We start from the raw sequence: 14,638 nt of genomic DNA, 5'->3' as shown, positions 1-14,638 counted from the left end.
TGCACAAGACACAGCTCCACCTCTCACATACCCATAGAATGGGGCAGCCTGTGATTCAAAGCAACTCAGACTGCAGATGTTTGGGCTCAAAATAAATCACATGAATTGGCAAGGGTTTTTTTTTTTTTTTTTCCTAATTAGGTTTTGCCTCCATTGTTATTAAAATGAGATTACGTCCCTTGTGATGGGGGACTACTGCTTGGCTGAGTGACAGAAGATGATCAGGTGAGAAAAATTTGCTAAAGATAATTCACAAACTTCTGAAATCGTAGAAACAAAGATGCTTAGATCGTCCAAATAAGAAAATATATGGGAACAATATCACTAATTATCAGAGAAATGCAAATCAAAACTACAGTGAGGTAACACCTCACACCGGTCAGAATGGCCATCATTCAAAAGTCCACAAATGACAAAAAAGATCTCTATAAAACAAGGTATTATGTTAGTGATAACCGCTGTCCGTTTGGTAAATAGTCTCAGCCGTAGTGAGGACAGAAGTTGACTGCTTTAAAGTTCTGCATTTTAAGATGTCAATCTTCTCTCCACCACCGACATAATACTCTTTCCAAGTGGAGCGTACACAGTAAACTGAGACAGTAAATAGAAATAGTATGTTAAAAAAAAAATGCCACCCACAGTTGGATCTGTTTTTAGTGAAAAGCAATTAGCAAACCTGAAAAGTGCATTTCTGTTTATACTCTTCATCCAAACCTGGTTGTTTACAGGGCAGGTCACGTTCCAGTGCGCTGGGGTCTCATAGCTGTGTCAGAATCCCCCCCATCCTTGGTTCCTCACTGGAGAGTCAGGCTCAGTGAATGAACTTTCAAGAGCTGACAGCTTTAATTAAGAATCCGGACCCAACTTAAACAGCTGATTAGTCCTGAGAATAGAAGATTAAACTAAAGCACAGTTCATGAATCTGCAGACGACTCTGCCTTCATAGTTTTGGGAGGATACCGAATGCTTGTTTTCAATTTGTGCGTAAAAACCACCGGGGGTCCTGCCTGCGGGTCCTCCAAGGACACACATACATGTGTGGCCCCATGGGCACACTGGGTAAGGAGAAAAGCAGGAAAAAGGAGGATTTGGGTTAAGTCCCATGAGCAGAGCTAGGCTTCCAACTGGGTTCAAGGGTTTTGTTTTCGTTTTTTTTGAAAGAGTTTTTCTCTTTTTGCAGTAAAATACTCATAACAGAAAATTTCCATTTCATCCCTTTATAGTGTGACATTGTGTATATTCACAATATTGTGGTGACATCGCCACTATTTATCTCCAGAACTTTTTTTCTCACCCCTGCCAACAGAAACTCTATACCTACTAAACAGTAACTCCCTCATCCCTCCTACTTCCAGCTCCTGAGAACTTCTATTCTTCTTTCTAGCTCTACAAATGTGCCTACTCTAGGCATTTTTTTATAAGTGGAACCAAACAATATTTGCCCTTTTATGTCTGGCTTCTTTGACTTAATATAATGCTTTCAATGTATCTCATCCATGTAATAGCACGTATTACATGCTAATAGCTAATAGCCTAGCTTTGGATGTGGCAGTTCTAAGGAGGTAGAACATCACAGAGACAAGGGAAGGAAAGCCCCCTCCAAAGTATTTGTGCCTGAATCATTGAGCGCCTGTGATTAGAACCGGAGCAGAGACCCCCCCAGCTGACCCGTGCTCGAGGGCCTCAGGGGCTCTCTCGCCCAGAGCTTACTTGGCTAGAAGCTTCCTAAATGTGTGGCCGGCAAGTTGAGCTTTGATGCCCGTTTCCTCCTCCATCCGAGGAGCTGGTTGTATTTGGCCGAGTGCTCAGATGTGCAAAGGGGCACCTGACTTGGCTGGTCCAGTGCAGATCCTCGCAACAAGGCTGGTGATAAAAAGTGTCCTCAGTCACCCCGGCAGAGCGGGGAATATGGCGCTCCAGCTTTTGGGCTGGACCAGTTTGCACACCTAAAGAGACTCCATCACAGGGTCTCCTTCATTCACTCTGAGCGGAGGCAGTTCCATGAGTGCTTGTCCACTAGGCTTGGTAGTTCTTTTCCGGTTGCTTACTGTGCGACCGTCCCCTACCACCTGGATACCACCTCCACTAGTGGAGAACCTCCAAGCTTCCCAGTCATACTGGCCTAAGGCATCTTCAGTAGACGCCACTGGGTAGTCCCTGATGAAGGACTGGTACCCATTCACCAGCTGATCAGGAGTGATGTAAAGGCTAGGGTCAGCTGGAGACCCAAAGTTCAAGGTCATACTTTCCAAGCTCCAAGACTTAGAGACTGTTGCATCCATGCCATTCACCAGCCTTTCCAATCATATCCCACAGCAATCCTAAGATTCTGTATTCTTTAGGGCACAAGCCGGCAAACTTTTCTTTCACAGGGCCAGACAGCAACTATTTTAGGCTTTGTGGGCCAAGAGGAAAAACTGAAGTTCTGATGCTGATGAAGGGAATTCAACAACCAAAAGAGAACACACATTCCCACCAATTTCTTTTTGATAAATTAAAAATATAATAAAAATGAGTTCCTTTTTATGGTAACAGGTCTAATGAGAAGAATGTACTTCTTTTGTGGGGGATAAGATTTTACTTAATTGAGGTTCAAAGTCAGCGTTCCTATTGTTGGAGTAGAAAGGTGGCCCCATCCTTCTGCAAAGCCCTGCCTTGTGTCTCTGAAACACTGTTATCTTCCCTCTGGGGAACTCACCAGATTGCGTTACCTGAATCTCTCTTTTGGATTTACACAGTATATACCCTTACAGTGTTGGAGAATTTGTCATACAGGGAAACAAATTAAAGGCACAGGCTCTGAGATAAGACTCCCAGGGTTTGCGTTCTAGACGAATTAATCTTCAGCTGTGTGATCTTTGACTGTTACTAACCTTTCTAGAAACTTCTGTTTCTTCATCTAAAAAATGAGTAATAGCATTTATTTACTTCATAGGGTTGTCGTGAAGATTAAATGAGCTGATGAATGCAACAATTCAGAATAGCACATGACATATTGTAAAGAGCCCAATCTTAAAGTTATACTTATTTTGATTTTTTCCAGTTCTTTAAAAATACAAAATAATCTTGACTCCTGACTTGAGGGCCACGCAATAGCAGGTAGCTACCTGGATGTGTCCTGTGAGCCATGCTTTGCTGACTCCTGCTCCAGGATGTTAGGAGCAAAATGCAACCTTGTCCTCCACATAGTAGGCATCTTTGCCGTATTTCCCCTGATGGCATCCTTCTGGTTGAGGTAGGCTTCTGCTGCATCAGCACAGCTTTTCTGAAGTCACAACAATAGCGAGGACCACAATCCCCTGGAGCTACCCTGGATCACAGTGAGAGCTGGAACTGGCCGGTCACTTCTGGATTGCCAGCCGGGACTCAGTGTGATGGTGCAGGGGCCCCCTGTCAGCAGCTTCACCTTTGCAGGCAGTGAACGACACTTCTGGTATAATGTTGGCACGAAAGTTAGGTTTATTCCCAGTGCCACCCATGTCTGGTACTGGTTTGCTGCTCTCCTCAAGGTCCACCCACTCATCTTCCTGCTTATCAGGTCACTGATGTGCTCAATAGTCTTTGAGATGCCTTTTCCTATACAGCAAGTTTTATCATTGCACTGGAGCTCTTGAACTTCCACTGAAGCACTGCTAGGCACAGAGCTCTGAAGACACCAGTGTAGGTTTCAGCCTTGACAGTGGTGTTTCCATGACAATTGAGATCTCAGGCACTGGGCTTCCGCAGGTGCCGTAGGTACCAATGGGAGGGGGTTATGCCAGCCAACTCATAGGCATCTCTCTTCTTATGCCTTCCTCCATGAATGCTCAGCTCCCTTATCTGCCATCCCCTCTTGCTTCTTGTTAAATATTAGCTTGGTCTGATGTATCTGTTGGCTGTGATTTCAGCCAACTTCTGCTTGTTAATCAGTTTCTGTCGGTGTATAAAAAGGAACCACCAGCTCACTCTTGGCTCTTCCCTCTGCTCAACTTCAGAAAACATCCGTGAGAACTCAGAGCTTTGATTCCAGCTAATTTCCCCAGTCTCTCTATAAAAGTGCTTATAGTCAATTGCATGTCAGAAAAGTAAACAAGTCACTTGGATGCCAAGCATTTTCCACCACACTTCTTCCCGATCGCTTCTCTTTCTCATCATGAAACTGTCACCAATAACCAGCAGAGGGGCCATATAATTTTCATGCAGACCAGGACACTTCTGGAGCAAACCGAGGCACCAACCAGAGAAGATACATTAAACTGGGATTACCAGTTCACACAGGACTTGTCATCCTCCCAATCTACACCCATCTTATAAAGGAGATGAACTATAATAAAAGACTTCTAAGAGACTGCTGCATTACGAATCCAGACCACCAAAAACCCCAGAAACTAAAGCTGTTAAAACTCAGAGGAGACACATGTATCTGCAGTTGGTTGAGCAGGAGCTGGTAAAAGCCATGGGCAGAGAAGTCTTCACCAGTAAGTTGTTCATGGCTGTAGGGCCCGTCTGAGGCCCTCCTACCCTCATTCTGAAGGCCTGGCTTTACAGTAAACCAGCGCCTCTCATCCTGCCTCGGTGTCCTGGTCACCCCAGCAGCAAGGTACATCCTACACTCAGCCATCACTGTGGCTTCACCTAGCACGTGGCTTCACCACCGGCCTCCCAGTGCAGGGCCAAGCCATGGAGCGGCGTTATCTCCTGCACTTCCAGCATGCTCCAGGGAGGACTGTGGAATGAGGAGATGAGTCAACAAAGCTGAAGCCATCCCTCTGCTGCAGAAAGAGGAGTCAGCCTCCTGGACGCACGGCTCAGGGAGGAAGAAGAGAAACCCTGGCCTCACTCCCACCACCACTGCCCACCCCCCACATCCACCCAGTGTGTTTCAGGGCCTTTGCACTGGCTGTTCTCTCTCCCTGGAACATTTTTCCAACTGATACCCCATGGCTTCCTCCCCTCTCTTTCAAATCTTGGCTAAAAGCTGACCTACTCAAATTGGCCTTCCCTGGCCATTCCATTTAAAATGGCATGTGCTGACTCGCTCCCCTCACTGTGGGCCTCCCAGCTCTCATCTCCTTTTATCTTCTCATGACCATACCGTGTGTTAAGTGTTCCATCCACCTCTACCACTGGACTGCAAGCTCCCCACTGGAAGCGCTGTGTCTGTCTGGTTAATCACTGCACCCACAAGGCCCGGACGTCGTAAGGGGTCAGTGAGTATTTGTGAATAGAGGGAAATCTGCCTCCTCTCGTCCTTTGTCACAGCAGAGGGGCCAGCTGTCCTCTTATCCAAACCCAGAACCTCCACCTGTGCTCTGAATGCCATCTCTTCCTGCCTTTTGAGACTCTTGTTCTATCAACTATTTCTTTCCTCTTTCTCATGTATTTACAGCTTCCTTTTGGATGTGTAATCATTCTGGTATTTCTCTTGGACCTAGGATATGTTGGACTCCGTTATACAAATATTATATTAGTTCATTTAAGTCTCACAGTAGGCTTAGGATGCAGAAATGATGGCCCATTTCTACATGGGAAGAAACAGAGGCACAGAGAAGGGGAAAAACCTGCCTAGGGCCGCACAACTACTCAGTGGGGACGCCAGGATTTGAACCCAGCAGACTGGCTCAGTCCAGCTCCTCATCAATCTGCCAGTCCGCTGGCTCCCATCTACTCATGTTTATATACTGGCTTGCTCTTCCCATCTTAAATAAACCATCTAACCTTCCTTCCACGTACCCCCCGGCTGCTTCTCCATCTCTCACCAGCACTTAGCAAACTGCTTCTACACCAACGGTCTGCGATTCCTCACTCCACCCTCTCCTCGTACCACTCAGTTCTGGTTTATGTTCCCATCACTAGAGCAAAAGAGCTCTTGTTTGAACACCTTAAGCATTTCTCTGTCCACATCTGATTTGAACTCTGTCAATGTTGGATGACGGCTGCACTTCCTCACTCCCGGGTAGTAAAGTTGGGGCTTCCTGGGTCTGACCAGAGGGAGGCTCCTGGAGAGACCTTCTCCCTTTGGAAGAAATAAACTCCTAGGAAGAGACATGATAAATGACCCCAACTGAAGATAAGGGTTGGAGTCCTCAGAGCAAATTTAAGATTCCTTCTGGCTCCAGAAATCCATTATTTAAAATCATCTCCTCTCAACACTATAAGGTTCCATGAACAAGGACAGAAAATCCTTCCTTGATTCTTTCTGTTCCCCTGACAGAGGCTGCCTTCAATTAAAAATTTCAATTTTTCTCTGTATCCACACCCAACCAGATTTTGTCCAGCATTACTTTCTATAGTTTTTCTTACAAAATATTCACTTTATAAAAATTTCAAAACAAAATATGATTGAATTTTTCCCCAGTAAAATAGTTTCCTGCACCCACCAAAATTTACTCCCTAAGAGTGATGCCCTCACCATCCCAGGTGGCAATCCCAGTCCGAGACGGACATATTAACGAAACACGTCCCTAGGAAGGAGAAGTGGATTCCAAGAAACCAGTGAAAATTATTAATAATTTTATTTGTTTGAGCTCCACCACATGCCTGGCACTGTCCCAGCGGCATGTTAATTTTTGCATTTTGGTCTTAGAAATGGGACACGCAGGCTCAAAATGTTAAATGATTTGCCCGGGGGTCACCCCCAGCGGATAAACTGGGAGAGCGGGGATTCAGGTCACGTGTAACCAAACCACATGTGCCTGCAGAAAGGTGGCCCCTGCACCCTGCTCTTTACCTGCTGCATGTAAGGATCTAATACCCTGCCGCCGGGGAGGTGCTGGAGACAGGCGGAAGCAAAGGTTACTCAACAAGCCGTTGTGAGACAGTTGGTGAGCTAATTGGGAAAAGATTCAAGTCAGATTCTCCAACCACACCAATAAGGATAAAATGTGATCCAGCCATTGAAAGCTACGTGTAGGGACAGTTTCATATGAAAATTCATTCAATCTTATTTCAGTCCATTTGGGCAGCCAGAACATAATACTGTTGTCTGGGAGGCTTATAAACAGTAGTAATTGTTAGCTCACAGTTCTGAAGGCGGGAAGTGCAAAATCAGGGTGCCAGCATGGCTGGGAGAGGGCCCTCTTCTGGGTCCCGGATGTCCTGTATCCTCACCTTGAAGAAGGGGCGGGGGAGCTCTCTGAAGCCTCTTCTATAAGGGCACTAATCCTATTCATGAGGGCTCCACCCTCATGACCTCATGACCCCAAGGCCCTTCCCTCCAAATTCCATCACATTGGGTATTAGGATTCGAATATGTGAATTTTCAGGGATGGGGGAGACACAAACATTCAAACCACAGCACCTCCACTGGCCAGTCACTTAGTGTCCACTGTTGACAGTCACTGGGCTTCCAGCTGCAGACACAGTGTTAGCCTTGACTGTCATTTCCTGCTTTTTAAATTGTATTAGAAATATACTACCATAAAACCTTAATGGAGAGCTTGGCGGCCCTGAAAACTTCTCATTTCATTCATGTCACACGGCATGGATAAATCCGTGCTCTTTAGAGAGAAGCAGATCGCCCCTCCGACGTGCTGCGTGGGGGTCTTGAGCCCGCCTTGCTGGGACTTGAAAGGCCTCTACCTTAAGCCGGCCTTTCTTCCCTCTCTTTTGTTCAGTTCTTGACAGACCTGCACTCAGACCCCGTGTCCCTGTTAACACAGCTGCAGCCTTTTCCTGAGAAAACCCCTGGAGGGCACCCAGGTTGGGGAGGACTTCAAAGTCACTTTTCTTCTGGGTGTTTCATGTGTCCCCTTCCCCACTCTGCTGATTCTGGATAAACGCTGCCCTCCCCTCCCCCCAACCCCCGACAAGCAGTCAGCACTCAGGGAACGTCACTGTCATCTGGAATGAGGACAACAGCACCACGAGTGACGGCGCTAGGGTTCTGGCTCCCAGTGGGCTCTAGCTTTGCAGCCCTTGGCCTCTCAAGGTCTCAATGTCCTTCTCTGCAAAGCAGGGTCTTGTGGTGGGACCGCAGTGAGAAGCACCGGACAGACATGACTGTCAGCTGCAGTATCGTTACTTAAGGTGACGGCTACTGCCTTCGGGGTCAGAAGAAACCATTGCTGCATGTGAACTCTGCTGAGCCCCCTCGGAACTGCTGTCCTCAGGGAAGCTGCCTTCCTCCAGTGCCGTCCGTTAGGGAGAAACAGGGAGCAGTGGACAGAAGAACATGGAGCGTGTTAACCATGGCAGAGCCATGATTCCCGCCACTGCCGCTGCTCTGTCTGATGGTGTGTGTGTGTGTGTGGGGGGGGAGCATCCAGAGGGGAGGCCTGCCTGAGATTTAATTAGTGTGTTTGCCAGAAACACAATCACAGACATAGAAGACAAACTTATTACTGATGGGGAAGGGAGTGGGGAGGGATAAATTGGGAGTTCGGGATTTGCAGATCCTAACTACTATATATAAAATAGATAAACAACAAGGTCCTACTGTACAGCACAGGGAACTATATTCAATACCCTGTAATAGCCTATAATGAAAAAGACTATGAAAAGGAATATATATATATATATATATAACTGAATCACTATGCTGTACACTAGAAATTAACACAACATCATAAATCAACTATACTTCAATAAAAAAGAAATCAGTGCGTTTTCTTCAGCAAAGAAGTACTCAGCTAAATAGCACAAGAGGCACATCTGACAGTCATGTTGCCAAGAGCTGGGTGTGGCCCATGCACTGGAGCCCCAATGGGATGTTTGTAGTGTGACCTGATCCCTGAGTGGATGGATGACACATCAGTCCTCCTTGCTCTGCAGACACTGAGTGAGACCCTGAAATATCCCTTAGGTCCCAGTATCCCCCTCCTTCATCAAGTGCCAATACCTCTCCAGGTTTTCTTTGAAACTCTTCCCTGCCTCCCCCTCGCATGTCCCCCCCATCCCCCACCGTCCCTTAGATGTTGGGGTCGCTCAGAACTCACCCTTAGCCCTTGTGAAACCCCAGCTGCCGTTGTTCATCTTTATGCCCACATATCTCCAGGTACCTTCAGGCTCACTCCTGGCTCCAGAATCAGAGAATAGCCTGGACACTCCCCCCCACCCCCACAGACCTCAGACTAGCTCTCACACCCTGACCCTGTTCTCTCTCAGGGTTGTCTCAGGGAATGGCCCCCACCCAGTCATTCAGAATCAGGATGCTGTGGGCACTCCCCACCCTCCCATCACCCAGCCTTCAGACTTGACCACCTGAGGACAGCAGGAGCCGCACCCTCGTGCCTTCCCTCTGGACCACCGCTGTGGCCTCTCTATTAGCTCCCTCTCTGCAGAGAGTCATTCTTTGCCAACAGCTCCCACGTGGGACCCGGCTTTCCAAAAGGCAAAGTGCAGCATGGTGCTCCCTCCCGGACACTCTCCCAGGTTCCTGCACAGAGACCCACCATCTTCAAAGTAAAGTTCAGGCTCCTTAGCATAGCGCAGAAGACCCTTTCTGAGCTGGTGCTCCTTGTCCTCATCTTCACCTTTCCCACACATCCCCTTGCCAACTCCACCAAGCAATGGGCTGTTTCTGGCACGTGTGAGTCAGATCACAAGACTGTGCCTTTGAACATCATGCTCTCCTTCCAGGATCCTTTATTCTATTTTCCACTGACTTCATTCAGAGTTTATGACTTGACAACCTCAGGTCATATCTGCCCTGAATGTGTATTTGGGGGGCTTGCATAATGTTGAATCTTTGAAAAATAAGAGGCCAATAGTTAAAAGTTAAGGGACTAGTCATTATAAAGTATCCTAAATTTTGGCTTCTTTTGAACAATCAAAGCATTGGCAACCCTGAATCACAGTCATTGGTGGAGCTGAGAAGCAGCTGTGCTTCATGCTGGGGGGTGGGGTGGTACATAGTATATTTTCACCCAGTCCACACCACTCCTTATTGCCTTACACTGAGCTGTTTCATTTATTGTTGTGATCTGCCTGGAGCCTGAAGGAGGCATTTGAGTTTGAGATCCCTAGATCCACCCCCACTCAGGCAGCAAAGCTCAGCTCATGTCACTTTTTCCATGACTTTCTCTGACTCAGACGGCCCTCTTATGCCAAGTACAGCAAGCCCACAGGACCTGAGGGTGTGCAGGAAGTGGCACGGGGTACTAGTCTCTTGTTCCCTTTCAATGATGACTGACAAGATGCTTATTGATGAAATCAACCATAGCAGAAGAGGAACACTGAGGGGCACTGACCTCCCCAACGCAACCCTCTCCACAGCAACATGCCCAATATTCAGAAGACAAAAGTTCCGGGAAAGGAAGTCTGGGAGCTCTGTTCTCCCTGTAACATGGTGTGAGGCGGCTTTCTGGGGCTTGCTGATTGAATCATCGACTGATAGACTAGTAAGAGGAAGCCAGTCCTGGCTCTGGGAGGAAACTCAGCCCTAATGTCTCCCGGTGTCAGCTGGGGCCTCGATCCCCATTCCCCATCTCGTGTTCTGTAGGAGCCCAAGGCTCTGGGGAGGAACTGGGGTGGGGGGGTCTGCCCTTTAGGTCCTCCCTGTGAGCTGCTTTCTGATTGCCTTGGAGAAAAGCCCAGAGACAGTGCTCAGGGTGGAAAAAATGAACTCCAGCCTGTGGGTTTAGGGTGTGGAAAATGACTTCACCCCACAAACACCACTGTGGCTGGTGGAGGAGGGAGCAGGAACGGGCGTAGGGAGGACGGTGGCACCCAGGGCTGCGTCCAGGGTGATGCCAGAATCGGGTGTCTGAGTCGGCACTTGAGGAGGACTCTGCTCAGATGGACAGAGCCCAGAGGAGTGATCGTCAGCAGACTCAATCCTGCCAGAGCACGGACCACGGGACAGACACGGACCAAGTTCTCACCGTGGATTTTCTCCTTTTGTACCCATCACAACCCTATGAGGTGGGTCTTTTTATTATTCCCATTTTGCTTAGATATGTGACGCATCATAGCCAAGGATTTACAGCAGGGAGGGGGCTAGAGGCAGGATTTAAACCCGGCTCCATCCGAAGGATGGTCTCCAAATCAGGAACTTGGTGCAAGGAGTGGGGGTGGGGTAAGGGTCAAAGCCTGAGCTGAGTCAAAACTGGAACTCAGTGTAACAGGAGCAAATGCCGAAGAGAAGCCAGAGGGCAGGGCCAGGTGGTCATCGAACCTGGGACACGACACCTGACTCCAGGCATGCCCAAAACGTCACACGCCAGAGCTAAGACGGGGAGGTGTGGAGCCACGTCAGGACGGGGGGGGGCGTGTGCAGGGGCCTGGGGTTGTCCCTCTGACTTGATGCCTACCTCCTCATTCTAGACTTCGGCCCTGACACTTTGAATAATGCCAGCAGCTTCTGCCAGGAAGTTCAGGCTTTGCAGAAGGCTGGGAGCCTGGTTTCCATTCTAAACAAGCACAAAGAAGAGGAACAAAGATGGGTGAACAGGCAGCCCTCCTTTTTTGCTCTTCCTCTTGCCCTGAGCATCAGTCCAGACCCTCAGGGTGGGCTGGGGCCTGAGGGGCATCACAGTCACAGGCCTGCCTGGACAGAGTCCAGGGGACAGCGGCTCAAGTCGTCACTGAGGGCTCTGCATTTGGGGGCTCCCGCAAAGCCTCACCCTCTCCCCACTTCTCCTGCCATCACATTCCTGTAGAAAACACCCCGGGGAGAAGGCTAGGGAGGAGGGGGCACAGCCAGCCCCCTCCTGAGTGTTTAGGATAATCAAAAGGCAAAGAGAATTCTTTCCCTGCTGACTTCCCATGTGACCGCAGTAGACTGACAGGTGGATGGGAGATTTAACCCTTCTTTCTAGACAGATCATATCCTCTTGTAAAACTTGCCTGCCCGGGCAGGTGTGGCAGGGCACATTCAGAACTGGGTGATGCTGCGGGCAGGCGTGGGGAGAGGACACACAGATGGGATGGGAGAAAGGGATTTAGCCTCTTGTCTTCCTACTGGAAATATTTCTTTGAGCCAACACTGTCGAAAAATGAGGCAGCAAAAAAGAACACAGGTTTTGGAGGGATCCCTAACTCCATCTTCATTAGCGGAGTATTTAAAACGGAGCTTCCTCATGCCTTAAAATGAGTAAACTGAAGAGTGAGAGAGAGGATGAATACATATCAACAGCTTGGCAGGTGTTATTTTAATTTTATTTTTATTATTGTTCTTATTCAAGTTTTCCAAGAAGAGAAAGTCGATCATGGCTGAAATCCTTTCTTTTCCTTTCTCCATGTCCCAACCAGCAGGGGTTAATTGAGTACCTACTATGTGACAGGCCCTGGGCTGGACTCTGGGGTCACAGTAGGGGATGGAGACCCACTATCTCCAGTTATAAATTTGGAGATAGGAACACACATACAGGAAACACTCCAGCAAAGGACACAGTCATAACCACCTACCCAAAGACTGGGTGGTGCTAAGAAGAAAACTGGAGACACAGTGATGGAGGGTTATAGACGGAGGGTACATTTGGGAGTGGGCAGGGAAGAGCTGTTTTGGGGGCTGGTGTTTTGTCAGAACCCTAAAATATGAGGGGGCAGCCTTCAAAGGGCTGTGGGAAGCGCATCAGGCAGAGCGGTCTGCGCAGATCACGGCCCCAAAGGCGAGAGGAGCTGATGCGTTAGTGGCTCCCAACCTTCCCTCTTTTAAAATTCATGTCGTCTCTGGACACTTCTCACTCCGTTGATGGTCTCTGAATCCTCATCCGTCCTCTTCCTCTCCCCGCCTCTGTTTATTAGTCCCATTTTTGCCTCAAGATTGTGGCTTTCTGATACAACCTTTTCCTCTTTCCTTCTTTCCCCTCATCGTTTCTTTACCTTATTTTTACAAATACACACCTTTATTTGTAAAATAGTCTCCTCCTGCCTGGTCTCCGCCCTTGACCTGCTTCTCTTTGCTTCTCAAAGCTCTAGCAAGGCCAGACTGTAATCAGGGGTCCCCTTTCATTAGGGACCTCTCTGAAATCTCGCATCATCCTCACCAGTCCAAGGAAAGAGTCCGCTCTCCTGTCACCAGGAGCCCACGGATGCCCCGGCCAATGGCCCTCCTGCAGGGGGCGCTCAGCCCTCTTGGTCACTGCTTTGGTCTCGATTCTCCCCCTAGTTCTTTGTCCTTCTCCATGGCCTTTGCTCCCTTGGCCCCTCCTTCCACCATCCTCCCCAAATGAGGGCAAAGACCGAAGCTTAATACTGGGGTCTCCATCTCAGCTCTGATCTCTCTCCTAAATATTCTTTCACACACTGGTCATGGTTGCCACCATCTAGGTGACCACAGACAAGCCCCTTCCCATCCTGGGGCCTTCGCTGTTTTGCTTGGAAGACAAAGGGGAATGGGCTTCTTTGTCCTTTCACTCCAATAATTGGTGATTGGTGATTTTTAAATGTCTTCATTCCCACATAGATGAACTCCATCCTCTTAAAGTCATTATGTTTAAAGCCAAACTCTCCATCGGACATTAAGGAATAGTTTTCCCCCTGGATTCTGACAAGAGGAATCCAGTGGGCTCAGCCATTGTCCAGCCATCACCTGTGACAGTCCCAGAGGTTGCCATTTCTTCTGTAACCAAGACTCCCTAACTCTCTTTTCCTGGCCATTGATACCCTCTCCTCCCAGCCCAGACACTCCATGCAGCTCCTATAGGGGACCCGGGTGGTCTCCCCACTTCTGCCTCTTCCAGCAACGTACCTATTGTCTGCACATTCCTGTTCCAAACACTCCAGGGGTCCCAACTGTCCATAGCAGCTCCTCTCCAGCTTTGTGGATCCCTTTGAGAATCCTTTGCCCAGAAAAATGCCTAAAACATCAAGAGGTTCATGGATCTCCTGAAACCCATCACAGACTCTTCAGAGGTCTTTGGACCCCCAGGTAGACCTAAGCAACCCCCAAGGAATCAAGTGTGAGTCCCTCAGCCCCTGACCTCCTGGCTCTGCACCCTCTGTTCTGTCTTATTTTCCTCCACCCCCATGTCCTCCACTCCAGCCAAGCCCCAAAGCTAGGAACAGCTCCTTGATGGGCACTTGTACTGTCTGGCTTGGGCCATCCTTCCCATCTGGATTACCAACTTCAGTCTTCTTGCTGCTAAGTCTTGGACCCCTCCTTCTAGTACCCACCCTAATCTCACCTCCTCCAGAAAAATATCTCATTTGCTCCCCCGCCCATTGGTGGGGACTCCCTCTTGGGACCTTCTATAGTCTGAATCATGAGCACCATCAACAAAGTATTGCCATTTCTGTTTCTATTACACAGCAGGGCTCACTGAGGACGGGGACTCTCACTAGACTGAGATGCTTGTTGGTGACAATGAATCTTCCTGACAACCAAAGGAAGGAGGCTTCCAAAACTCCCCAACTGAGCTATGACTGATGATAGCTTTCCTGTATTTTATTACACACACTCACGTGCTTTTCTAAAACATGGTAAATTGAGCATAATTTATCTGGAACACCAATCCCGCTGTAACAGAATGATTCTGCTGGCGGTACTGAGAGTTGGGAGGATGGCGACGCTACCGAGCCTGTCTTGTAAGTTCATCAAGAGGCTTTGCTGAGGGGGAGGGTATAGCTCAAGTGGTAGCCTGCATGCTTAGCATGCAGGAGGTCCTGGGTTCAATCCCCAGTACCTCCTCTAAAAATAAATAAATAAATAACCCCACTCCCCTCCCCCCAAAAGAGGCCTCGTTGAGATGTGCAAAGCGTCTACAGCAATGCCTGG

General features: G+C 48.4%; 1 protein-coding gene and 1 non-coding gene across 2 annotated transcripts in view; both read right to left on the bottom strand.

Moving 5' to 3' along the window:
* Window positions 1-14,638, bottom strand: part of ST8SIA2 (ST8 alpha-N-acetyl-neuraminide alpha-2,8-sialyltransferase 2) — a 60,546-nt gene that overhangs the window by 32,120 nt on the left and 13,788 nt on the right. The gene's annotated exons all lie outside the window — the stretch shown is intronic.
* LOC116660321 lies at window positions 7,376-7,514 on the bottom strand. The gene has a single exon (XR_004315775.1). It is a non-coding gene; the product is annotated as a small nucleolar RNA U109 (small nucleolar RNA).

Source organism: Camelus ferus, chromosome 27 (genome assembly GCF_009834535.1).
Source record: "Camelus ferus isolate YT-003-E chromosome 27, BCGSAC_Cfer_1.0, whole genome shotgun sequence".
NCBI classification, from domain to species: Eukaryota; Metazoa; Chordata; class Mammalia; order Artiodactyla; family Camelidae; genus Camelus; species Camelus ferus.
This window is presented reverse-complemented; position numbering and strand designations above follow the sequence as displayed.